Source organism: Bubalus bubalis, chromosome 11 (genome assembly GCF_019923935.1).
Source record: "Bubalus bubalis isolate 160015118507 breed Murrah chromosome 11, NDDB_SH_1, whole genome shotgun sequence".
In the NCBI taxonomy this organism is placed as follows: Eukaryota; Metazoa; Chordata; class Mammalia; order Artiodactyla; family Bovidae; genus Bubalus; species Bubalus bubalis.
Window position 1 is genome coordinate 1,256,456 of NC_059167.1, and position 7,987 is coordinate 1,264,442.

The 7,987-nt window shown below is 48.1% G+C and overlaps 1 long non-coding RNA gene across 2 annotated transcripts; it reads right to left on the reverse strand.

Moving 5' to 3' along the window:
* LOC123464662 lies at positions 1-6,791 on the reverse strand. 2 transcript variants are annotated; one of them, XR_006639675.1, is made up of 3 exons: positions 5,305-6,791; positions 1,800-1,869; positions 1-275 (listed from the first exon to the last, which is right to left on the reverse strand). It is a non-coding gene; the product is annotated as an uncharacterized LOC123464662 (long non-coding RNA). The 2 variants fall into 2 exon arrangements; XR_006639674.1 differs by having other exon boundaries at positions 1,800-2,123.
* Between the last annotated feature and the right edge of the window lie 1,196 nt (positions 6,792-7,987).

Sequence of the window (7,987 nt, forward strand, 5' to 3'; positions counted from 1 at the left end):
GTCAAGTCGCTCAGTCGTGTCCGACTCTTAGCGGCCCCATGGACTTTAGCCTACCAGGCTCCTCCGTCCATGGGATTTTCCAGGCAAGAGTACTGGGTAGGGTACCATTGCCTTCTCCGCAAGAATCCTAAGGGTCCCCCATTTTAGTCTCACATGTGTTATTCTTGGTTCACCCCTGATGACTTTGTGCCCTTCTGATCCATCCAGCACACAGTACCAGTGTGGTTTCATCCTGTCTCTTCTCTGCTCAGAACTTTTCAGAGGCTCCCCAGTGCCTGCAGGAGATAAAATGTAAAGTTCTTGTGTCTAGCGTTCAAAGCCATTCACCACATTGTTAATCTACTTTTTCAGCATTACTTTTGTTATCCTACAAACATGGATTTTCTGCTTCAGACAAATTGGTTTCCTCTCGGACCCCTGAATACACATTGCGTCCTCCCAACTCACTGCCTTTTCCATGCCACTCCCAGTGTCCAGATACCTGTCCAGATCCATGTGTGTGTGTGCACACACGTGCGTGTGTGTACGTGTGTGCATGTGTGCACGTGTGTGTGTGCACGTGTGTGTGTGCATGTGCACATGCTCAGTCGTGTCTGACTCTTTGCAACACTATGGACCGCAGCCCAGCAACCTCCTCAGTCCATGGGATTTTCCAGGCAAGAAAACTGGAGTAGGTTGCCATTTCCTTCTCCACGGGATCTTCCCAACCCAGGGATCATACCCCTGTCTCCTGCTGCTGCTGCTGCTAAGTTGCTTCAGTCGTGTCTGATTCTGTGTGACCCCATAGACGGCAGCCCAGCAGGCTCCCCTGTCTAATTCCTTCAATGGCAGGCAGATTCTTTACCACTGAGCCACCTGGGAAGGTGAAAGTCGCTCAGTCGTGTCGGACTCTTTGCGACCCCATGGACTGTCCATGGGATTCTCCAGGCCAGAATACTGTGGCTATTCTGGGTAGCCTATTCCCTTCTCCAGGGGATCTTCCCAACCCAGGGATCGAACCCCAGTCTCCCTCATTGCAGGTGGACTCTTTAGCAGCTGAGCCACCAGGGAAGCCCCGTCCATTTCATTACCACCTATCTAAACCCTCCCCATCCTTCATGTCCTGTTTAGAGCACGTATCTCTCACATTCCCCAGTGGCCACAGCTCTAAGTAGTGCTGCCCTGCTGATCCAGCGCTGAAGATGCCACCTTCCAGTGCAGCGGGTGGCGGCTCAGACCGTAAGGAACCTGCCTGCCATGTGGGAGACCTGGGTTCTATCCCTGGGCCAAGAAGATCCCCTGGAGAAAGGAATGGCAACCCACTCCAGTCTTCTGGCCCAGAGAATCCCATGGACAGAGGAGCCTGCTGGGCTACAGTCCATGGGGTCACAAAGAGTTGGACACGACTGAGCAACTAACACTATAGTTCAAAATAATTCTTCCTGTCTCCCGAATTCCTACACCTTTTACCCATTTCTACTTGATAGTATCTTTTCATATACTCTATCTCCTCATACTAGCAGAAGCTACCATCTTCTACTCTGAACTCAGCTCAGTATCTGGTAATAAATATCAATAGATTGTTTAATTGATTAGTGCTAAGCTCAATTCACTATTGGGCTAGGGAGGATATGAGAAATGAATTTTCCAAAACAGAGAGAAAAGGAAAAGGAAGTCCTCTGCTTTAATCTCGCCACCGGAACCACCACTGGGAAGGAGACTCCCTAGAGTGCAGTGGGTCATACTTCCTCAGGAATAGGCTGGACTGTTCCTGCTTTGATTCTGACCCATACCCTCCACAGCCCTGAACAAGTACATACCTGGGCTGAGCCTTCCTTTCTTTGGCAGTTCTTTCCCCACTTTCGTGAGACTGGATCCATTCCCAGCTTCCTGTGTGGAGAAAATTCGGCCAAAGGCAGGTTGTTCAACAGAAAAACTGGGCCTATCTCTGTCCAAGTCCAGTGAAGATGCTTTTGAGTTTTATTCATTCTAAGTAGAGACTCTGAGTCATTGGCTAATAAACCAACTCTAGGCATCACCACAGGATGACTGGATCATTTTGGCCACTGGGAAGATTTGCCTTCAGGAGAGTTTTCAAGCTATACCAGGAATACTGGTGGGCGCCTTTCTTCTCACATTCTCCCCTATAAACCAAAGCGAGGGACAGAAATTTTGTCTTCTCTCAGTGAAAACTTTTGTTATTTTTATTGTTCTGACAAAGAAAACAGTTATTTCCCAAGAAAAGGATAATATTGTACAGTATTATCTGCCAGGTTAAATGACTATTCCCTTAGCCAGTTAACCACAGAGACTCAGCCATGGGCTTGTGTGAGGGTTACATAGGAGAAAAGAATGTCAAATTAGTTTGTAAACAATAAAGACCTAAACAAATACAAACTGTGTTTGTTCATAATATTTTATAGCATCAATCAGCTAAATATGGCAAAGGTCAGATAGAAGGCAATTCAGAACCAGTCAGGGAATCAAGCAGTTTCAGTGAATCCAACAATCCAGCAGTGGGAAGACCCAAGGCTTTCCATTTTTCAGCGCCCCCAATGGGCTGGTACCCAGGGCAACAAGCCCTCGAAGCCTCATTTCCTCCACCACAGCACTGGAATGCTGCTGAGTCATCACCCTCTTCTAGAGCAGCCAAAGAAATTGGTGACTCAGAGAACTGATTTACAGTTTCACTGCTCTAGCTCTCCTCTGACATACAAAGTTTCCTTGTTGCACCTGTTTCACACAAAGCTTGAAACCTAGGTGTTAAGTCACTCAGTCACGTCCTACTCTTTGTGAATCCATGGACTGTAAATTCTCCATCCATGGAATTCTCCTCTACCTGTGGAATTCTCCAGGCAGGAATACTGGGGTGGGTAGCCATTCCCTTCTCCAGCAGATCTTCTTGACCCAGGGATAGAACCCAGGTCTCCCACATTGCGGGCAGATTCTTCACTGTCTGAGTCACCAGAAAATGACCTTAAAACTGAACAGCAGCAACATGTTGAAGCCATACTTTCAGTGGTCTATTGACATAGTGATTCTAATAGAGGCATTTCACATCCTAAAGAAAGGTAAAAAACTGATCAAAGCCATTCAGGACTTTGCACCTGTGGGAACTTTGTATTTTGAGGTACTTTGAGGTTTCAACCTGTTTTGTGTGGTGATACCACAGGTCCTCACAAAGCCATTTTCTACTTTCTAAACTCTGTTGCTTGTAACATTTGCAAGGTGGTCAGCTAGGTTAGAGGGTTAGGCATTGCTAAAGTCATGGAACAAGTTTTTCTTTCTGTGAAAAAGCACCATACTCTGAACAAGTTCATTTATACCTGTTTTAATCAAGTAAACAAAAGAACCAAGTTTTTAGGAACCAGCTTATAAGTTGCATAGTGAAAAATGAAGATATAACCGTGATTATTCTTTACTAGCATTTCAAATATCCTGAAAAACACTTCAGGTTATGAAAGAATTATAATTATATAACTACCTTTGCTTTCATTTGTTTATTACTCATCTCAAAAAAAAATGAGCTTTGCACAACATTGCAAATCAACTATACTTCAATTTAAAAATAATCAGCTTCTCTCAGCTCTTTTAGGAATAAAAAAGGGGACCTCTGCTAGCCTGAAGAAGCTGTAAATAAATACGATAAAGCTTAACAAGAGGAAAGTGTCAGCAATATAAATGAAGGTCAAAGATTTTAAACAAGCCATATAGATAAGGCCTAGCACAGAGAAGAATTCAGGACAGCCGATCACTAAATGGAATCACAAAGTCCAGAGAAAAGTCATCTTGAGATTTTCCATCACTTGGAGGCCTTGCAGATGATAACGTTCCTCTGCTTCCCTTAAAATGATTAATCTTTGATTAAAATGTTTTCAAAGGTCAAAGGAAAGCTCAGTCTAGTAGGATCCTAAAGGCTACTCTGTCCTGAACTTGTACTTCTTGGAACTTAGTTTTCTTATCTGAAAATTGGAAAAGGGGACCCAGATGGACTTTGGTTCCTCCCAGATTTAGAATTTTATGATTCTAAATATTTTGCTTGTGAAACTTGTGAGGAACTTGTGCAGAATTCCCTAGTAACTAGGAGACCCCTGGAGATGCGGCTACAAATAGAGCTAAGGTCACAGGGGACTTGACTCCAGAGTTACATCTTTTTATAAATGGTAAAAATTAAGACTATTGTAGAGTTCTTATTCTGTTGAATTATAGTTAAAATACTTAGAACAGACTAGGCCATGTCTACTCCAACTGATCAATCCTGGACATTTATTTCCAAAAATTGCCAAAAATAATCAAAAGCTAGGTAGAGGACATAATCTCTTTACAAAGAACAGAAAAGCAACAATAAAAGGGGAAAGTAAGCAATTTTGAATGAGTCAGATTTTTTAAAAAATCATTTTCTTCTACATCTGTATTCTTCAAAGGACATAATAGACTATACAAAGGAAAGCTTGGAGATAAACCCTGTTATTTCAAAAGATAATGTCCCATAATGATGATATTTCCTTAATTTAAAAGCAAGTGGAGACAATTCAAATGGGAAAAAAAAAAGGTGTTGAAAGAAGAAACTATACTTTCTATACAATAGTCTCAGTAAGTATTGGTTGATTGACTTTCTTGGAACTCAAAAGAACCTTTCATATACAGGTTTTCTTTCTACCTCTGTCTTAATTATTTATTAATTAAATATTCATCTATTCCTTCAATAAACCTTTATTGAGCTTATGGATATAAAATTCACCAAACACTGAGAATATGAAAATAAATCATAGGTCCTGTCCTTGAGGAGCTCACAATTTAGCGAGCTGGTTTTCTGACCACCGAAAGTAGTGGGTTTAATATGTACTAGGACTTAAGTACAGAGAAGGCGATGGCACCCCACTCCAGTACTCTTGCCTGGAAAATCCCATGGACGGAGGGGCCTGGTGGGCTGCAGTCCATGGGGTCGCCAAAAGTCGGACACGACTGAGCGACTTCACTTTGACTTTTCACTTTCATGCACTGGTGAAGGAAAGGGCAACCCACTCCAGTGTTCTTGCCTGGAGAATCCCAGGGACGGGGGAGCCTGGTGGGCTGCCGTCTATGGGGTCGCACAGAGTCGGACACGACTGAAGTGACGTAGCAGCAGCAGCAGGACTTAAGTAAGCTCAGAGGAATATTTTGTGCCACACTGATTCACATGAAGATACGCCTCACTTCTTCGTAAATGGAGACTCTCCCTCCAGTGCGAAAATAAATGCAAAAGGGACTTTGTGAGTCATCTCACAGTACAGCAAAAGCTCCAGAAGATGGGGTGTTACTATGGCACTAGCTTGGGAGACAAACCTGGATTCTAGTCTATGCTCTGCTCCTCAAGCGCGGGGCGACTGCAGGAAGGTGGATTGACGTTTCTGGATCTCAGACTGCTCACGGCACAGAGCAGGATGAAAGGTCCCCAGACAGACTCTGCACTAGGCAGACTGTGGTACCAGATGGTTGGATGGCATCACCGATTGGATGGACATGAGTCTGAGCAAGCTCCGATGATAGGCAGGGAGGCCTGGCCTGCTGCAGTCCATGGGGTCGCAAGGAGTCGGACACGACTGAGCAACTGAACTGACAGAACTGATGGCCCATCTGACAGGCTATCTCGCCAAGCCTTATCTAGGAGAGTCTTTCCTCAGGACTCAAGACACTGCCCCTTGGTCTGCCCCGGAGCTCACCGTCGGTTCTGTCCCCGGGCTCCCAGGCCGGCCCCTGGGCCGTCCTCCTCCTGCCCGGCCGGCTCGGGAAACCCGCGCCCGCGGGAAGAGGTCAAAAGAAAAAACCAGGTAAGGGAAACGAAAACGGGTCTCTCTGAAACAAAGGTGCCCGCGAGTGCGCTCCCGGGCGGCTGGGCCTCCGCCTGTAAACAGGAAGGGTCGCCTTCCGGGGCCAAGCGAGGCAGGCTTTCGAGGCAAGGGGATGTTTTTGCTCATCTCGCCGGCGGCACCTGACAGAACGTGTCGGATGAGCCGTCAGGAGCGCGACCTCACCGAGCCAGGAGGCAGGGCGAGGACGGCTCGAGAGTGCCCCTCGGAGGGCCAAGAACAAGGCAAAGGAACCCAGTCCTCTCTAGAACTACTCGCCTCCCGCCGCTCCGGGAGCCAGACGACCGCCGAGCCTCGCGCTGAAGCTGTTCAAGCGCGCGCGCTCGCGGGGCGGGGCGGGGCGGGGCGGGGGCACTATATCTCCCGGCGGAGGAGCACACGGACCGCGACTCACAGCCTCCAAAACGCGCTGCCCTGGAGCCGGTTGCTTAGCTGGCGCTGCCGAGGCCGCTTTCCTCGCTCAATCAGAGAAGGGCGCTCTGATTGGCCAGCGCGACCCTGCAGTGGTTGGCCGGAAAGAGTCGAGGCGCCTGATTGGTCCCGCCGCACCTGCAATGCGTCAAGCCGCGGTGGGCGTGGAGGGCTTCCGCGTGAACGGCTGTGGACCGAGGGGCCGCCAACCGCACGGGGAGGGAGCGGCTGCGCCTGTGGCCGCCATCTTTACTAGGGGCGGCGCGGGTGCCCCGGGCTCGTCGGGGTTTCTCACGGCGCCCTTGGGCCAGTAGAGAAAGGCTCTGCGACAGAAGTTTTGTGTGTGTGTGTGGGGGGGGGGTTCTCTTCCCTTTTCCCGTTGCGGTGGGCCGTCTCGTGTGTGCTCAGGTCCCAGGAGGCGGCGGGGGCAGAGCTGGAGGGCTGGCGGGTCCCCGGGGTGAGGCGGGCCTGCTAGGAGGCCGAGGCCGCTGCCCTCAGACCGCTGGGTGTGCGCTCCGTCGGCGGGCGCCGAGAGGGCGCTTTGACTGCATTTCTAGGCGCGACAGGGAGATTCGTCCCCTGGGCATCTTGCTCGCCCTGGAAGGCAGTTCTGGAAACCTCTCCCGAATACGTCATGGTTCTTGCTCACGCCGAGCGCGGTCCCTGCCTGCAGGGAATGCGTTTTATTTATTTTAAAAAAATTTTTTAGAGCTGTAAGTCCTAACAGCCGTCTTGGAAACTATTTACCGGCTCCAGAGACCGTGGTCTGCGGCAGCGAAACGGAGCTTGCCTGACAGACACGCTGCGAGACGTTGACTGAAAATTATTTTGATCGTACCAGTTTGGTTGCCTTTTTAGGCAACTGTTAATGTTTGTGTGTGCATCCGGCTTTCGTTCGTCTCTGATATGCACCCCTGCAAAAAAGAAAAAGCCCGCTTTTTTTTTTTTTTAATTAATCTTTCACTGTAGCAAAAGTGGTCGTGGTTCAGGACCCCCTTCGGTGGATATGGGTGAAGAGAAAGAGCTATGTTCCCTGGGTGAATTAGAGCTAGAGAAACGGGAAAAGGTGACGGTTGTCTGCTTTAGTGGGAATGATGTCTTGGTTGGGCTTTATTTGAGCCGCGTAGGTGCAAACTCGATGCAGCGTGGCTATCCAAAGGTGAATTCTGGAGTTGCCTCGTGGTGTGGGCGTTGCCATGGCTGCAGGGAGAGGGCGTTGGTGAATTGCAGGGCCTATAAACCCGGCAAGGCCAGGCCGCTCCCTTGTGTGAAGTCCTAGTAGTATTGGACTACCCAGGTTTGTATATCCAGGCTTTCACCTTTGCCATCCCTTTCCAAGATGCTGGACTGATCATTCCAGGCACACGTGGGTCTGTATTGATTCCAGTATTGACCAAGGCGGGCGCAGTCTCTGCCTTACAAGATTTTCTAATTAGAGGCTGCAGGTGGGAGGATGGGTTTGATACCATTTGCCATACAATTTGATTTGTAAGTTATTGTTTCTCTTACCTAATTATACTGATTTTGAACACTTAATCATTGGCTTTTACGCGTTTTCCCATAGGCCTCACTTTCCCTTCTGCCTAAAGCTGACACTGCATTTTACTATGTATTAGTATAATGCTAGAGTTCATGGACACTGCAAAAGAAAGACAACTGCAGTTTTGCATAATCTCCACGTAGCGAGAACCCCTCGTGCCACTGTGGAACACACAGTAATTCGGTGTTCTTTAGCAGCTGCAGTGCTG